Below are 20209 nucleotides of genomic sequence, written 5' to 3' on the forward strand. Positions count from 1 at the left end.
CTATAGTCTAGAAATATTAATTTTAACATAAGGTTTGATTAATATAACTGGTCCTAGAAATATTATTTATTATAACCTAAGGTTTAGAAAGAATAATTAAGAACGTAACACTTGTCACATGCATGTTTATTAAGGATTTAAGGATTTTAGATGAATAAATTAATAAAAGATAGATCTAGAAGGTCTAGAACCTTCCAGCAGCTGTTAGGATTACGTTTTACTCAGTCAAAGTTGTTTTAACAAACTTCAAGTGTGCTAAAAGTGTGCAAAAACGTGTTTAAAATATCAGCGTATGCCACCTAAGGTTGATATGGAAAACACATCGACTTCGCATAAACGAAACCATGAAGGCTCAGGATATAGGGAAAGGAGATATATCGCCTATAGAGAGCGATATATCATATGCCTTTTTTGTTTTTGAAATTTCGTGGAATCAAATTAGAAGCAGCCCTAAACAACTTAGATTTGCTCCTGAACGTTTTCGACCGAGTTCTAGGCATCTGTTGAACAGAAAACTCAAATTTATTCAATTAATATTCATTTATTTATTCTTTTTAAAAAGGGTTAGTTTCACTCCTTGAACTCTATAAATAGGACATTTCACTCAGCCATTTCATTCATTATTCAAGCATGCTTCAGAGCCTCCAAGCTACTAAGTTTATTCTAGAGAGAAAACACTAGGGTTTTGGGATTTAAAAGCTTTCCAACCTAAACTTTTCTAAACACTTGGGAAGTAAGATAGAGTGATATTTCGGAATTGAGTTGTAGATCAGAGTTCTAGTCTATCAAAGGTATTATTATCCTCAGGCTTAGTTCATTATAGTTCTTTTATTTTCTTTCATTTTCTTTCAGATCCTAAATTGTTATTATGGCTTTTGGTTAGGTGTTTGAGTTTCTTGAAACTTAAGGATTTTGGTAAGCTTCTATCTTGATGGTTTAGATCTCCTTTTTATCTCCATTTCATTAGAAACTTATAATTCTTATTGTTTGGTTTTAGGAGTTTTCCAATCCCGTTCTTGTCACCAATATCCCAGTTTTTGGTAAGGAAAATAGGATAGATTGTATTTATTATGATATGTTTATATGCTATGTTATGTTTATGTACATATATGTTTTATGTTGTAGTCACTTGGGAAATATAATTGCTTAGATAGCAAATAAGTCCCATGATTTTTATCATTATCGTAGATTAGAGTTATGATTAAACCTACCTCGATTAGTAGACAGATGACCTAGATGGTTTATCATATACTATTTTGTGATCTAACCTACCCCGATTAGTAGACAGAGGATCTAGATGGTTATATCACATACTACAGTAATGAGTTAATGGCCAATAATATTGTAGTCCTATGGTTATATGATATACGTTTTTACGTAATATGTTTTTATGATATATGTTTTTTGTCTTATGTTTTAGTAGATTTTCCATGCTGGGCATTCGGCTAATTCCTTTTTATTTTAAATGGTGTGGGAAAATAAGCTTGGAAGGCGAGACAAATTCATGGCAGTTTTGGCATGTGTATTGGGAGATGGCGGAATGAATGGACTTCTGGAAAAGATCGAGGATGAAGTTTATACTTTGAGTGTTTTTAATTTATGTATTTATTTTTCCGCATTTAGTATTTGAACAATTAAATAAAAGTTTTGTTTTCTTTATGTTTTATGTAATAACAATAGGATCCTGTATTTTGGATTTTTATAATAAAGTTCTATTATGTAATGACCCAACTAATTCTAGACTTTGGACCATTAAAACTACGTATACATAAACACTATTCTTAAGAAAACATACATATGAAACATTCATAACTTTATTGAAAACTAAAAAGTAAAAGTTGAAATACATAAAATTCGGGGTATGATATGGGATCCCATTGTTTGAAAATAAAACATATCTCATATCTTAAATAAATTCGTTACAAGATCAGGTGCGGAAAATACATAGAAAATATTATTGAAATGACTAAAGACAACTTCGTCCTCAAATCGTTCACGCAATCCACCGAATCCATTCTCCCTCAATACACAATCCCAAGCCGCCAAGAATCTTTTCGCCGCCATAACTATATTCCTGCACATATAAAATAAATAAAGGAATGAGCCTAATGCCCAGCAAGAAAAATCTACTAATAGCATAAAACATATACATAAACTATATCATAAACATATATCACAATTCGAACCCATGTACATGGTAATTATTGGGGTTTGCTAACTAAGCAACTACAAGCCTCAAAATACAATGAGGTTTGCTAGCTAAGCAACTATAAGTCCTAAGAACATAAAAGTGTTGGGGTTTGCTATATAAGCAACTATAAGCCCCAAAACAAATATATCATAACATATAAAAACATATCATAACATATTATGGCATAATCATATCATATAAGCATATAATAACTATCCTATTTTCCTTACCAATACCAAGATGTGAGAAAAAGGACGGGATTTTGGAACACTCCTAAAACCAACAATGAGAAAGTGAGTATTTCTAAAAGGAAAGAGATGAAAGGAAATGAACTAAACCATCGAGAAGATACTTACCAACAAGAAACATCAAGTTCAAAGAACTTAAATGCCTAACCAAGAATGGAAAACAGCAAGTTAGGATTTTGAGTAGAGAAAAAATATAAAAACTAATGAAACATACAGAAATGAACTAGGAATAGGAATACCTTTGAATGCACTATCACTGAACTACACCTCGATATCGAAAAACACGCTATTAACCTTACTTCCCAAGTGTTTAATAAGCTTAAGATGATAAAGCTTATAACCCCAACCCAAGTGTTTAACACTCTAAAGTAAACCTAGCAGCTTGAAGGCTCTGAACTCATCTTGAAGAATGAAAGAAATGGTTGGGTACTAGGTCCTATTTATAGAGTTCAAGAATGAAAAGATCTTCTTTTAGCTTGAATAAAATAATGACTATTAATTGAAAAACATTTGAATAATCGTTCAGCAGAGGCTTAAGACTCGGTGAAAAAGATTATGAGGCTTGCCAAGAGGTTATGGGTTGAATTGAGCTCGATTTCAAAATCATTCCAAAATATTTCCCTAGAGCCGATATATCGCCCATGGTAGGTGATATATCGCCTGGGCTTATATTTCCGAGGCTCGTCGAAATGTTCGTGCAAAGTTACGTGTTTTTCGTATTCCACGAGTGGCGATATATCAGCATACGCTGAAATATTATACACGTAATTGCAGTTTTTCAGCCTAATTTGAATTGAGTAAGCAACTTTGACTGAGTCCTATAATGATTTCAAAGCTACTGGCAGATTCTGGGGTTTTCAAATATTATTCTTATAAAACTATTCCTCAAAAATACTTTAATTTCTCAATAAACATGCACATGACAAGTGTCATGATCTTATTAGTTCTATCTAAACCTTATAGTATAATAAATATCATCTTTATAATCATCTATATTAATCAAATCTTATGTTATAATTAATATTCTTAAACTATAGGTTAAACTTGTAAAATCTATAAGTGTTGCTACATGTGTTCAACTAAGTCCCAGCTTGAACCAAACTCCATAGTAGTAAACATACTATAACTACTACTAGCTATTACTACTACTACTAATACTATCTAACTAGCTAAGTAAAATTCTTGGACTCTACAATTCTCCCCTACTAAAAAGAATTTTGTCCTCAAAATTTACTTACCAAATAATTCTGGATACCGGCCTCGCATGTCTTCCTCCAACTCCCACGTTGCCTCCCATTCAGAACTATTACTCCATAGGACTTTGACTATCAGAATACTCTTGGACCGTAACTGCTTCATCCCTCTATCTAGGATGCTAATCGGTCGTTCCTCGTAACTCAAATCTTTCAGGAGTGCTATCGTATCGTACTTGAGGACGTGAGATAGGTCTGACACATACTTTCGTAGCATTGAGATGTGAAACACATTGTGGCTATCTGCTAAGGCTGGCAGTAGGGCTAGTCTATATGCAACTGCTCCCACTTTGTCCAATATCTCAAAAGGACCTATAAACCGGGGACTAAGCTTGCCTTTCTTCCCAAACCGCTTTACGCCTTTCATAGGAGATATCTTCAAGAAGACTTGGTCTCCGACTTTGAATTCCACATCACGCTGCTTGGCATCTGCATAGCTTTTCTGACGGCTTTGAGCAGGGAGACCAAGAAGTTGCCTTTCTCCTACTTCAGGATACGCTTTTCTGACGACTTCAGGATTCGCTTTCTAATCAGCATTATTGCATCTTGAGCTTTTCTAACAGCTTCGAGACCAAGAAGGTGCCTTTCTCCTACTTCGTCCCAATGTAACGGTGATCGGCACCTTCTTCCATAAAGTAACTCATAAGGTGCCATCCTGATCATTGACTGGTAGCTATTGTTGTAGGAGAATTCTATCAATGGCAAGTAATTATTCCACGATCCTCCAAAATCCAGTACACAAGTGCGCAACATATATTCTAAAATCTGTATGGTACGCTCGGACTGACCGTCTGTCTGAGGATGAAAATTTGTACTAAAACTTAACTTAGTACCCATGGCTTGCTGTAAACTTCCCCAAAATCTCGATGTAAACACCGATCCTCTATCCGACACTATTGTCTTGGGAATTCCATGCAACCTTACTATCTCTTGGACATAGATGTCTGCATATTGATCCGTTGTGTATGAATTCTTAACAGGCAGGAAATGGGCAGACTTGGTTAGTCTATCTATTACTACCCAAGCTGAATCATGCTGCTTACTTGTTCGTGGCAAACCCGTCACGAAATCCATATCTATATCATCCCATTTCCATTATGGTATGCTAAGTGGTTGCAATAAGCATGCAGGACGCTGATGTTCTGCTTTCACATGCTGGCATACTAAGCATTTAGACACAAATTCCGTTATATCCTTCTTCATCCCTGGCCACCAATATATTGCCTTGATGTCGTGAGTCATCTTGGTCGATCCTGGGTGAACTGAGTATGGGGTACTGTGCACTTCTTCTAAAATCGCCATCTTAATCCTTTGATCATTTGGCACGCATACCCGATCCTTATATTTCAATAACCCTCGATCTGATATTGAGAAATCTGTGGCCTTGCCTTCACTAACGACATCCATATGTGGTACTAGTGTGTCATCATGCCCTTGCCCAATCAGTATATTTTTACTAGCATATTTGACTGGATAGACAAGTCAGCCAGCTTACCGATGACTACTTCTATCCTGGCACTGATCAGCTCCTGCTATAGCGGCTTTTCTATTCTGGCTAATGCTACTAAACTTCCATAATTCTTCCTACTTAGCGCATCGGCAACTACATTTTCCTTTCCCGGGTGGTATAGGATTTCGCAGTCGTAATCCTTCACTTGCTTTAACCACCTGTGCTACCTCATGTTGAGCTCCTTCTAAGTAAAGAAGTACTTTAAACTTTTGTGGTCCGTATAAATCTCACACCGTTCTCCGTAAAGATAATGGCGCTAGATTTTAACGCAAATACCACCGCTGCCAACTCCATATCGTGAGTTAAATAGTGTTTCTCGTACTCCTTTAGCTGCCTTGAGGCGTAGGCTATCACCTTGTCATTCTGCATCAGCACGCAACCCAACCCTTGCTTTGATGCATCACATTAGACTACAAACTTATCGTTTGGTGTCGGTACACAGAGTACTGGTGCTGAGCAAAGCCTATCCTTAAGCAACTGGAAGCTTTCTTCATATTTATCAGTCTAGTTGAATCTTTGCTGTTTCCGAGTTAGGTTGGTGAGCGGAGTGGCTATCTTAGAAAAGCCCTCTACGAACCTCCAATAATAACCTGCTAATCCCAGAAAGCTCCTTACTTCGGATGCGTTCTTTGGTCTTGGCCAATCCTTCACAGCCTCTACCTTGGATGGGTCTACTGCAACTCCATCCTTGTATATAATGTGCCCGAGGAACGCCACTTGCGAAAGCCAAAAATCGCACTTCTTGAACTTGGCGTAAAGTTGATGCTCCTTTAGTCGTGATAAGATCAACCTCAAATGTTCCTCGTGCTTGACTTCGTCCTTTGAGTATACTAAGATGTCGTCGATGAACACTACGACGAATTTATCTAAGTAGTCCTTTGAGTATACAAAGATGTGCGACCATAAATGCGGCTGGAGCGTTGGTAAGACCGAAAGACATAACTAAGAACTCGTAATGCCCATAACGAGTTCTAAAAGCTGTCTTAGGAATATCCTCTCCCCGCACCTTGAGCTGATGGTACCCGGACCGTAAATCAATCTTTGAAAACATGGTCGTACCTCGAAGTTGATCAAACAAGTCATCAATTCGGGGTAGTGGGTACTTATTCTTAATCGTTACCTTATTCAGCTCGCGGTAATCTATGCACATTCGCATGCTTTCGTCCTTTTTCTTCACAAATAGAACCGATGCTCCCCATGGCGAATGGCTTGGTCTAATGAAGCCCAAGTCAAGGAGTTCATGTAGCTGCGTCTTTAACTCCTTGAGTTCTGTAGGTGCCATCCGGTATGGTGCCTTGGAGATAGGCTCGGTGCCCAGTACTAATTCGATCGTGAAGTCAATTTCCCAAGTCGGCGGCAATCCTGGTAAGTCATCAGGAAATACTTCTGGGAATTCTCTTACAATGCGAACGTCTTCAAATTTTAGTGGTGTTTCCTTTACCACATTTGTGATGCTAGATAAGAATGCTTGACATCCTTTTTCTATCATCCTTTGAGCATTGAGAGATGATATTAGCAGTGTGCGTAGTCCTAAAACTTGTCCCATGAAGCATAATCTCTGGCCGTCAGGAGTCTCGAACTTCACCTTCTTGCGTTTGCAATCAATGGTCATGCCATGCCTTACTAGCCAGTCCATGCCTAGTATCACGTCGATGTCTTTGATTTCCAGTTCTATCAGGTCTCCTTCTAGTTCTACGTCCTCAATCTTGATCGGTAAGCCTCGTACTATCCGTGATGATAGAACTACTTTGCCGGAAGGCAACTCAGTTACAAACCTAGTTCTAAATCTTTCACAAGGTTTGTATATTTTTTCTATCATTCCTAACGAGATATATGGATGAGTGGCTCCCGAATCAAATAATAAAGAACATATATTATTGAGGATAGAAACCTGACATGTGACCACTTTATTGCTAGCATCAGCTTCTCCTTGGGTTAAGGCAAATACCCTGGTAGGAACCATCTTGTCGTCTATTTTTCCCTCTGGCTTGAGCTGGGAACACTCTTTCTTTCGATGACCTTCCTGACCACAGTTGTAGCATCCCTTAGTGTTTGCACAACATTCACCAGGATGTTTCTTCTGGCACTTAGTACATTGCGGGTATTCTACATAACCCGGCCTATTACTTCCATTATTCGTCCGTGCCTTTTTTATCGTTGTCGGACTGCTTATTGTCAGGATGCCTTCTTTTCTGACCATTGTTGTTGTTGGACTGATTGCTTCTGTTGTTGTGTTTGTTGTTCTGACAAGTCTGAAGTTGACTCTGCTGTCTAGGCTCAGGCTTACTGGCTTCTTCTTTACTAACATTAGCCTGCAGCCTTTCTACTTCTATTTTCGTTTCTAGAACATCGGCATAGGTAGTATTTCCTGGGTTTTCTAGCTTAACCCCTAGCTTGATCTTCGGCTGAAGTCCTCTAACGAACTTAGACACCCTCAAATAGTCAGTTGGAACCATTTTTGGTGCAAACTTAGCTAATCGGTCGAACTGTCGAGCACATTCTTCCACTGATAAACTCCCTTGCTTCAGGCCAGCAAACTCCTCGACTCTACAAGTGATGACAGTCGAATTATAGTACTTTTTGTGGAATAGCTCCACAAATCGGGTCCAAGTCATGGTGGCAACATCATGCGTCTGCTGGACTAAGTCCCACCATATTCTGGCATCTTTCTTAAGCAGAGACGAAATGCAGGATATGCAGTCCGCGTTGCCGAGGTTCATGTGCGTCAGGATGCGTCAGGATTGGCTCCACATTTCTGAGCCATTCTTCTGCCTCGAAGGGGTCTGTAGTCCCTTCAAAATTAGGAGTATGTTGCTTACGAAACCGCTCATAAACTGGCTCCACGTGTTGAGCTGGGTATGGCGCATAGTTTGCCATTGGCCATCCCCCATATGGACCAACTTGATGGGGTGCTGGGGCCATTTGCTATGGTTGTGGTTGCAGCGAAGGCGGAGGCTGAGTCTGAGGCTGAGCCTGTTGTCGCTATTGCTGCTGTAATTCCTCGACATGCTATCGCAATCTGGCTATCTCTACAGTGTTGTCAACCGGCGGCAGCAGCGGCGCATTGCGGTTGGCAGTAGCACGCACCCCCCTTCTGCGAACCGGATGGGCTTCATTGTTCATCGGAGTAGCGTTGGAGGCATTTCCATTGGTACGGGCAGATCTTCGGAGCGACATCTTAGCAAAGTTATAACAATTGAGAAAAACATGTTAGAACTTTACCCTAATAGGCTCTAAGGCAAAAACTTAATATAAACAAACATAACTCGGACCTATTGATTATGATTTCTTATGGAAGTTATATAAGCCTTCTTTATTATTAGAGTGAGTTTCTATACTTAGAAAAATAAGCCATATTTATTATTTTCTAAATGTGGTTCTAATGATCATATATGACTTAATTCTCAAGCTCGAAACTCATCTTTGTTCCAAAGTCAACTATATTGAGGGAGGGCTGGGATCAGTAAAATCGTTCCCACTACTATGGCCCCCTAACTCTCAATATAGAGAACCCGGTTCATTGATTTGTATCCACCCTCACCGAACTTAGTCATTATTTATTAAATTTATTATGATTGCAAAAGAAAATCAAACTCATACATGTTAACAAAATAACCATGATATTAATTTGGAAATTTTTTTTTTCACTATTTACAATCATAAATGCAAATAAATAAAATAAATAAGAAACTAATTTATTCTGAAAATCGGGATCTTCTACATCTGATCCTTCATCTAGCATATCGTCATCTATTTCTTCATAGTCATCATTGTCTTGTGCCTCAAAATTCCCTCGAGGAAGATTCGTAAAAATTCTATGTTTTTTCTCATTTGTAAATTGAAATTCCATTTTTGAAGTGAACCTAAGTATGAGAAAATAATATCTCATAGCTACCGGCAATTCATCTTCATCATCTATCATCTCCCAAATTTCTTCTAAGGTTGCAATCACAGTAGGATAATCTCTAAAAAGTCTAATTACTAAAACGTATTGCTCCGTTGATCTCATCATGATCTGCTTAGATTCTTGGAGGTGACCTATCTCCATGTGGAAGAACAGTAGTCTTCAAGTGATTCTTTCTAGCAATCCTACGGTGTTTCTTGGTTCTCTAATTCTTTTTAAGGCCTTTATGGCTCATATATCCTCATATGTTAATGCTTCGTTCATTCTTAACTGAAAACATAAAGGCTAAAATCGCTTTCTATACATATAAACATAATAACTATAACATAAACACTTACTTGGCAGTCAGATTCGGAGCTTTGAGTATGTGTATCGAGGTGAACTTCATGCAAATGAACCGTTACTCTGATACCAACTGTAATGACCCAACTAATTCTAGACTTTGGACTATTAAAACTACGTATACATAAACACTATTCTTAAGAAAACATACATATGAAACATTTATAACTTTATTGAAAACTAAAAAGTAAAAGTTGAAATACATAAAATTCAGGGTATGATATGGGATCCCATTGTTTGAAAATAAAACATATCTTATATCTTAAATAAATTTGTTACAAGATCATGTGCGGAAAATACATAGAAAATATAATTGAAATGACTAAAAATAACTTCCTCCTCGAATCGTTCACGCAGTCCACCGAATCCATTCTCCCTCAATACACAATCCCAAGCTGCCAAGAATCTTTCCGCCGCCATAACTATTTTCCTACACATATAAAAAAATAATAATAAAGGAATGAGCCTAATGCCCAGCAAGGAAAATCTACTAATAACATAAAACATATACATAAACTATATCATAAACATATACTATAAACATATATCACAATTCTAACCCATGTACATGGTAATTATTGGGGTTTGCTAACTAAGCAACTATAAGCCTCAAAATACAATGAGGTTTGCTAGCTAAGTAACTATAAGCCCCAAGAACATAAAAGTGCTGGGGTTTGCTATATGAGCAACTATAAGCCCCAAAACAAATATATCATAACATATTATAGCATAATCATATTATATAAGCATATAATAACTATCCTATTTTCCTTACCAATACCAAGATGTGAGAACAAGGACGGGATTTTGGAACACTCCTAAAACCAACAATGAGAAGGTGGGTATTTCTAAAAAGAAAGAGATGAAAGGAAATGAACTAAACCATCGAGAAGATACTTACCAACAAGAAACCTCAAGTTCAAAGAACTTAAATGCCTAACCAAGAATGGAAAACAGCGAGTTAGGATTTTGAGTAGAGAAAAAATATAAAAACTAATGAAACATACAGAAATGAACTAGGAATAGGAATACCTTTGAATGCACTATAACCGAACTACACCTCGATATCGAAAAACACGCTATTAACCTTACTTCCCAAGTGTTTAATAAGCTTAAGATGATAAAGCTTATAACCCCAACCCAAGTGTTTAACACTCTAAAGTAAGCCTAGCAGCTTGAAGGTTCTGAACTCATCTTGAAGAATGAAAGAAATGGTTGGGTACTAGGTCCTATTTATAGAGTTCAAGAATGAAAAGATCTTCTTTTAGCTTGAATAAAATAATGACTATTAATTGAAAAACATTTGAATAATCGTTCAGCAGAGGCTTAAGACTCGGTCAAAAAGATTCTGAGGCTTGCCAAGAGGTTATGGGTTGAATTGAGCTCGGTTTCAAAATCATTCCAAAATATTTCCCTGGAGCCGATATATCGCCCATGGTAGGCGATATATCACCTGGGCTTATATTCCCGAGGCTCGTTGAAACGTTCGTGCGAAGTTACGTGTTTTTCGTATTCCCCTAGTGGCGATATATCTCCCCTAGAGCAGCGATATATCAGCATACGCTGAAATATTATACACGTAATTGCAGTTTTTCAGCCTAATTTGAATTGAGTAAACAACTTTGACTGAGTCCTATAACGATTTCAAAGCTGCTTGCAGATTCTGGGGTTTTCAAATTTTATTCTTATAAAACTATTCCTCAAAAATACTTTAATTTCTCAATAAACATGCACATGACAAGTGTCATGATCTTATTAGTTCTATCTAAACCTTATAGTATAATATATCATATTTATAATCAGCTATATTAATCAAACCTTATGTTATAATTAATATTCTTAAACTATAGGTTAAACTTGTAAAATCTATAAGTGTTGCTACGAGTATTCAACTAAGTCCCGGCTTGAACCAAAATCCAGAGTAACAAACATACTATAACTACTACTAGCTATTACTACTAGTACTACTATCTAACTTGCTAAGTAAAATTCTTGGACTCTACATATTATTATATGCATGTATTCCAAAAATAGAATCTATGTCTTAGTAGTTTTAATGGTCCGAGGTCTTAGAATTAGTCGGGGCATTACATATGGTCAACTATATGATATGACTAGAAGAGATAATAACAGTATGTTTACTTATCCTATCTACTGTCAATATTGGTCCTGTTCGATGTAACAAATACATCTGATCTTATCTACTTTGTTAATGTTCTGGAAAGAACATAACACTACAATGTGTAAGTAGATCATATCGTAGATTGGTAAGACAATGTAAATCCTATCCACTGACTAATCTTAGGACTAACTTATTTTGAACATATAATCATATTTATATTCCACTGTGATTATGTAACGACCCCAAATTCGCTAATGAGGCTTAAGGGCCTTGATTAGTGTGCCGGGAGGGCATTATTGGGTTAAACATGATTTGCATGAATTTATTGACTTAAATGCATGATTATATGGTTAAAGATTCTTGTGTGATTATATTGGCTTTAATGTGATAAGTGTATATGGTAATTGTGAGAACCACATTATTATGTGGGTAGATCCGCAGAGCACGACTCAAGGCGATCTTAGAGCTAGTTAGCGGGGAAAAAGTCACAACGGGGCTTAGCGTCTGACTTTGGATAAGCCAGGGGAATTTTAGGTATCGTGTAACTATTTAGACTATCGGGTTATGAAAATAAATATATGGAGATATATTTGAGGTTAGGAAGTCTAGGCGAAAATAATGGGGGATTTTACCATTTTTCCCTCGGGGATGTTTCCGGCACCCCGAGTCTCGGGATTGATTTAATGAGATAAAATTAGACTGAGGCTTTAGAAAATAGTGGATAGAAAATTAAACCGACATCTATTATCAGCCATTTTTCTCTATTCTCTCTCAAGGAAACACAAAGAGGAAACCATTGAGAATTTGGTGAATCAAGCTGGGAATTTCTGAAAATTGAGGTGGGGATTTGGAGGCTTAGCTCAAGAATTAATAAAGAACTAAATTAGGGCTAAGGTAAGCATTTAAATTCCTTTTCTGTGGTTAGAAATTGTTGGTTTTTGTTGGGTTTTGAGGTAAATATGGTTTTGATGTTTAAAGACAGAATTAAGGAGGGAAGCTTGGGAATTAACTTGGTTTTGGCTTGGTGAAGTGGTCCAGGAGAAGAGGTAAGTCTCAATTCATGATTTAGAAGTTTTAATTTGGGTTTGAATGGCTGGTTTGAGTGTTTATAGCTCTTGAGTTTCAGAAATTGAAAAGAGAATTCTAGTGTATGTTAGGTTGGGTTTTCTATGGAATTATGTTGTTTAAGTCATGTTAAAAGTGTTGGGATTGTTGGTTGTTGAAGTAGGAAGCTTAAGGGTGGTTTTGGCTAAGGTTTCAAGCCTAGAAATGGTGTGAATTCTAGGTTCGAAGGGAAGGGCCGCGGCTCTGTTCTAGAGCGTTGCGGCCCTAGGATGGAGATGAGCCAAGAGGGCTCGGCCAAAGGTGAGCGCCGTGGCGCCCAAGGCAAGGGCCGCGGCGCGTGTCCTCTTTCAGGGGTGGTCCTTGGCTCTGTTTTGAGGCTAGGGCTATGGCTAAGCTTCAAGGGCCACAGCCCTTAGTTGTGCACTTGAACTTTTAGGGATTTTAGGCATGGGAATGTGGTCTAGAATGCTCGGGATCGTTTTCGCCACCATGCGTGGCGGGATTCGATTTTCGCGGAAGTTAGTTTTGAACCTAAAAACCTATATTTGGATATTAATGGAACCTTATACTTTGGTTGTGGCTAGGTGATAAAAGCTTAGGCTCAGGAACGGATCGTGCCTGAGGAGTGTTGCTCGTAACTAATTACTGCAAAGATTAAAGGTAAGAAAACTACACCTGGTTGAATATATGTGACGGGACTAAGGGTTCCCTATTGTGAATGCTTGAAAAGATGGTATTATGCCATGCAAGCCATTTAGTGAACCAACAGCCTAAGGGTTCCAAGGGTTACACTAGCACACAGGGCGCGACTCGGCCACTGGTAGCCGAGGACAGCTTAATATGCACTAAGCTCGGTTTAAGCGGGCCGGAGTCAGTGGGATAAACAGAGGGTGCGGCCTAAGTTGTTAGCCTTTATTATTATGTGATATGAATGTTATAAGTGTTTGATTGCATCTATGACTCTGAATATTTGTTGAATGATATTATGTGGATTATTTGGTGAAAGTTCATGCTTGGTGAATTTTACTGTCTAATATTATCGATTGTGTTGCATTTCATGTTTTCTTGCTGGGCCTTGGCTCACGGGTGCTACGTGGTACAGGTAAAGGCAAGGGCAAGTTGGATCAGCCTTGATTGGAGAGCTCAGCAAGTGGAATGTACATGGCCAGCTGCTCAGCCGCCACGGTTGAGGTTTAGGCAGGGACGCGAGACCCAAAGAGTGTCTATTTTGCCTAAGTATGGCTAATGATTATTTATGTACTTTTGGAAGTCTGTAAACCTACTTTTAACTCTGTTTCTTTTGGGATCCCGTGTATATAACAGTTTAATTATATAAAATGAAACTTGTGAGACCAAAATCTTTTTAACCCTAGCACATACATGTTTAGTGGCACGTTTTAAAACTAATGACTTGATTAGCAATTCTTGCACCTTTATAAGTGCACAGTGTAGTGGTCTTTGCTATCCAGGGCGTTACAGATTACGTCACTATAAATACGATTAGTTATATGCTCACGATTTAATAGAATTTTATGTTAAACAAATAATGATGAAAATAAAACATGTGAGCAAAGTGATTGACCAAGTCAAAAAATTATTTCTATTCTTTTATTGATAATAAAATGAGATTACAAAGAAATTGGGTTTTAATTAGGGCATAAAACACCAACAAACTCTCACTTGCACTAATTGAAACTAATGTCTTAATTATACTCTCATTTCCTTGATATGCTTATCAAATGTAGCTTCTGGTAGTGTCTTTGTAAACAGATTTGCAATATTATCTTCAGATGCAATCATCATAACCTTCACATCTCCCCTGACCACATATTCTCGAATTATGTGATACTTCCTTTCTATATGCTTACTCATCTTGTGAATTCGAGGCTCTTTCGAATTGGCTATTGCTCCTATGTTGTCACAAAACAACACAAGCATTTTATCCATACCTGGAATAACATACTTCTTTAGCCAGACTATTTCCTTAGCTGCTTCAGATCGCAAACTGCTTTACACTTCTTCATATCACGACTCCACCCCCAAGAGTCGACACCATTCTAGAAGTAGACTTCTTGTCATCAACATCAATATGAAAATCTCAATTGGTGTAGCATACAGGGTTCAGAACACCACCCTTGTAGACTAACATATAATCCCTAGTCCGCCTTAAATATTTCAGAATATGCTTAACTACTATAAAATGATCTGGTCCTGGGTTTGCCTAATACCTGCTCACTACTCCCTCTGAATGCAGATATCTGGTCTAGTACACAACATAACATACATCAGACTTCCAACTGCAGATGCATAAGGAAATTTTCTCATTGCATCTTCCTCTTCAGGAGTCTGGGGAGATTGCTTCTTTGAAAGATGAATTCCACAGCGGGGTGGTATATGTCCTTTCATGGAATTTTTCATTGAGAAACGTTCATTCACTTTATCAATGTAAGTTGCTTGAGATAGAGCTAAGAGTTTGTTCTTTCTATCCCTAATGATCTGGATACCTAGAACATAACTTGCTTCACCCAAATCCTTCATCTCAAATTGAGTGTTCAACCAATTCTTCACATCTAACAATTTCTTAATATTGTTTCCAATGAGTAAGATGTCATCTACATAAAGAACCAGGAATACCACTATTTGATTTTCCTTCAATTGGTAAACATAGGGCTCATCAATATTTTATTTAAATCCATAGGTTTTGATTATTTCATCAAACCTAAGATTCCAGGAACGAGAAGCTTACTTAAGTCCATAAATGGACCTATTCAACTTGCAAACTTTTCCTTCTTGTCCAGCTACTTTAAATCCTTTTGGCTGATCCATATAAAGGACTTCGTCAAGCTTCCCATTAAGAAAAGTTGTCTTGACGTCCATTTGCTAGTTCTCATAGTCGAGAGCGGTTGTTATGGATAGGAGGATGCAAATGGACTTGAGCATGGCTACCAGACTAAAAGCTTCCTTATAGTCTACACCTTCTCTTTGGGTATAACCCTTTTCCACTAATCGAGCATTATAAGTTTCGATGTTTCCTTCAACACCTCATTTCTTCTTGTAGATCCACTTGCACCCAATGGCCCTAAAGTCACTAGGTGCTTCAACAAGATCCCAGACGGAATTTGAGTACATGGACTCCATTTCCTGTTTCATGGCTTTGAGCCATAGTTCCATTTCAGGGCTAGCCATTTCCTATTTGAAAGACAACGGATCATCGTCACCAATGTCACCAACAACCATATTGGTTTCACCATCCAAACCATAGCGAACTGTTTTCCTAGAAAGCCTCCCACTACGACGAGGCTCCGTGACTGTTTGCTCAGGAACAGTGGTACTTTCTTCATTTAAACTGACTTGTGCCGGTTGGACATGAAGAGTGGGAATTTCATCATCAACTTGCGTTGGTGATGATGGAATATTGGTTGGAGTCAATTCTTCAACCATCTCCTCTAAAACTACTTTGCTGCGCGGTTTGAAGTTTTGGATAGTCATTTTCCAGAAAAGTAGCATCCGTAGAAGTAAGCACTTTCTTTTCTGAATGACTATAGAAAAGTCCACCCCAAGAACCTTTAGGATAGCCAACAAACATGCAAACTTCGGTTCACGGTTCTAGCTTTCCTTCCTTTTTCCTCAGGGCGTGGGCGGGACACCCCCAGATTCTATAATGACGTAAGCTAGGTTCCTGACCATTCCATCGTTCTAAAGGTGTTTTGGGGATTGATTTCGATGGTACGACATATAGAATGTTGTTCGCAGTTTCAATTGCATGTCCCCAAAATGAAGTTGGAAGAGTTGAGTAACTAAGCATGCATTTAACCATTTCCAATAAAGTTCTGTTCCAGCATTCTGCTACACCATTTTGTTGCGGAGTGTAACGACCCGGATTTTCAAGACTCGATAATGCGGAAATATAAATGTTTTCATTTAACAAAATGTCTCAAAAACCCGTATAAAAAAAAACTTTTTAAAAAGTCGTATGGCCATACTTAACATTTAGTTTCAACATATTTTATAAAGAGTAGAGTGAGCCTAGTTTAGGAAAATTACACAACATTTCCAAAAATAAAACGGCTTCCCAAAAGGTCGGTCCACATGTACATTTGCAAGGAAGACTCCAGCGATCACTGCTCTGCCTTGCCCTTGCTCTTACCTACAACATGAAACAACTAGGTAAGCGAAAACGCTTAGTAAGATCAACTTTCAAACAAAGCAGATAGAGAAATAGGGATCCGGACCCATCCGGACCCTACACAATCAATTTCAAGAACGCTAAAGCGTCCTAGCAAACTTATGGTCATGCCTGATAACCAAGGATAAATTAATTCATATCTAGATAAAAATCCCAGAACAAGCAGATATATTATATCACAACTATATCTTATCAACAATTATATCCCTGCACTCAGAAAATCCCAGAGCAAGCAGATATATTATATCACAACATAATTCGAGACCAACGCTCGACAATTTCTAACAATTCATGCGTAACGCGCCCTCCAACATAATTGCTAATCTGTAAAAGAGAACCGAGTCTCCACACTAAGATCTAGCCAATAAATATTCTCATCAAGGGTAACTATCGTGTTACCTAGGGCATCGCTACTTATCCAAGAGCGTAATCCAATTTACACGGTTTTACGGAGACTTCTATGTTAATCAGTGGTGCTGGTGAGCAGCTGCCCCTAGGGTGTTCAACCTCACTCTATCTTGGCAACCCCTAGTATCTCTAGGCACTCTCACGGAATGGCCAATATTCACGGCTGCAATCCGGGAATAACTTATCAGAGCACTTGCTCGGATTCTAACCGTCCAATGATTAAGTAAGCATGAGGGCCCCTAGGTCCCATTTATCTTGGCGCCCCTAGGTTTAACCAGCTTATCCTCATCTCATGGCCACTCGTCGCGGTAATGAACCGGACATAAATAAATCAAGCAGTGTGACGGGGATCAACCGTCTAGGATATGACGGACTTCTACCGTTCATATTTTCTAAATCAGCACTCACTAGACTAACGTCTCTAAGAAACTTTCTATGACAGCCTATACATGTGCATGTATCCCTATACTAACATACAAGACAATAATCATTTCATGTTGCAGCCATACAATATAAGTTGACTTACTTGGAGTCCTTAGCGCTCAGCAAGTTTTCACCCTCCAACGTTCAGTCCAGTTACGCTTAGCCAATACTGTAGTTATCCATACAGTATACTCGGATTAATTATGGCACTCATAATTCATTATTATTATTTTGGGCAGTTTGGTCATTTTAATAAAAGTCATTTGTAAGGTCTCGATACTTAGGCTCGGGTATCACAATGGTATTTCCCACAATCCTTATTTGGTTTTAAACTTATTAAGGAAAGTTATACAAAATATTCGAGACTAAACCTTAAGTCTCGGGGAGACCTATCCTAAGGTCTCGATACTTAGGCTCGGGTATCACAATGGTATTTCCCACAATCCGCTAAAAATCTTATTCTTTCCAGGTATCGCTATTAACCCGCACTTTCGACTAGTCGGTTAAAATATGTAAGATTTTAGCCGGTATTATATCCAGAAAATACAAATAAATTCCTTAATTATTTTTAAAGAAAATAAACTCTTTAAATTTTCCTTTTATTTTTCTTAAGGTTTTAATATCTAAAAACCGTTTTAAGAAAATTGCCTAATTTGTCTTAATTAGGAAAACCGTTATAAATTTCTCATCTTGACTAATTAATTTTCCAAAAGCAATTAATCAATTTTACTTACTAGGAAAATAATTTATTTAATTATTTTTCTCAAAATATAGGGTTTTAATCCCTCTTTTAATTTATTAACTATTAATAAATTAAATCTCTTATTTTTAGAAAGAATAAAAACTCTTTAATAAAAATAATTCATTTAAACTCAAAGGGTAAATTTTAGTGAAAATATGATTTCAAGACTTACCATTTTATATCTTGAAATAAACAAAATTTTACTTTTTACCTTATGTTCCAAAATCTCATTTTTACACTAAGTGTGAAAAACCTATTTTTCACGTTTTTAACTACATACTTCGTTAGTTCATAACTTGAAATTTACTTACCCAATTGTTACCAAAATTTTCCAATTCCATTTTTGTTATGCCATTTAGGTCTTTGAAAAATCTTAGGTCAAAATGAGCATTTTTGATTGGTGAAATCATTTTCCAACAATGAGGTAAAAATGACATTATTTTCAAGTCCTTATTTTTTCCAAACTTTGACAGTTAATAAATTTCAAACCGTTCAATATTTTCTTACCAAATTTTACAGTGGAATAATAGGTTATGCAAGTAATATGTCCACAAAATTTTAGAAAAAACTGGGTTCATTTCACCTATACAGTGGCTGTCCAAACTTGGTTCCAAAAATAAGAATACGAAAAAACAGTTTTTTACCTAATCTTTGAAATAGCATAACTTACTCATTTCTAAACATTTTTTTGTGTTTCAAAAGCTCAATTTTATGTACTCAATCTCAACAACATCACAGTACAATTTAATTTTACAAAAACAATATACAGTGGCTGCTTGACCCCTTGGAAGTCACAGCTCAAAACATGTTTTGTTTTAGGGTATCCTACAAAACCCTTGGGGGTTTTGGTTCCCATTTTCAAAAATCAATACTCATGCATCATAAAAATTATTAAACAACTACCATAACCTTATTACATCATCAACAAGAAACTCTAAGCATTAGATATACAAAATAATGCTTAAAACTAAAAACCCTACAACAAAATCATCAAAAGTAAACTTTTTACCTCTTTGGTGTTCTTGCTTAAGGTTTGGACCTTCCTATAAGCTTTGACTCCTTTAAAACCTTTCAAAAACCCTAACAAACTTCCCCCAACAACATAGTCAATTAGCTATTTGAAACTCTATGCTTAAAACTTTACAAAAGTCTAGATTAATGAAACTTTACCTTAGGGAAAACCCTTCCTAGACCAAGACTTAGCTTCCAAGTTTCTTTGGTGTTCTTGGGGTTGCAAATGGAGAGAACACTTGAGAGAGTCTTCAAAAATCAGATGAGAGTGAATGAGGGAGGGAGAGTGGTCGGATTTGGGGGTTAGAATGGCTCACACAACTCTTCAAAATATCACAAAACACTTGAGTGCTTTTCTACCCACTTGCCCACTTGACTTCTTAATTAAATGAGATTTGAATTTTATAAAATTGGGTTCACACCACTCTAAAATAGCACATGGCCAGCCACCATTTTCCATATATGTGACCATTAATTTTTTTTATTTATTTTTTATTTTTTTATAAAGGTTAATAAGAGTTTATAAGAAGAAAAGTCCAAATTGGCTTTTGACACCTTTTTCACTCTTATTAAGTTTTAATCACCAAACTTAACATTAATTAATTAAATTAAATGTCTCTCACATTTAATTTAATTAATCACATAATAAAATTTAACCTAAGGTCCATTCATGGAAAAAAATTCCCCATTTCGGCAAAATTAGGCATTTAACACAAAATGCCCTAAAATTTCCATTTTCTTTTAGGTTTATTATTTTTTTACCAAACTTTAACTTTTATGAATGTATTTTATGCCCAAAATATA

The 20209-nt window shown here is 37.0% G+C and overlaps 1 long non-coding RNA gene across 1 annotated transcript; it reads right to left on the reverse strand.

Moving 5' to 3' along the window:
- Nucleotides 1–1796: 1796 nt before the first annotated feature.
- Nucleotides 1797–19939, reverse strand: LOC133784073 (uncharacterized). The gene is made up of 4 exons (XR_009871110.1): nt 19565–19939; nt 19404–19482; nt 17756–17821; nt 1797–2074 (listed from the first exon to the last, which is right to left on the reverse strand). It is a non-coding gene; the product is annotated as an uncharacterized LOC133784073 (long non-coding RNA).
- Nucleotides 19940–20209: the final 270 nt, after the last annotated feature.

Source organism: Humulus lupulus, chromosome 6 (genome assembly GCF_963169125.1).
Source record: "Humulus lupulus chromosome 6, drHumLupu1.1, whole genome shotgun sequence".
Taxonomy (NCBI): domain Eukaryota; kingdom Viridiplantae; phylum Streptophyta; class Magnoliopsida; order Rosales; family Cannabaceae; genus Humulus; species Humulus lupulus.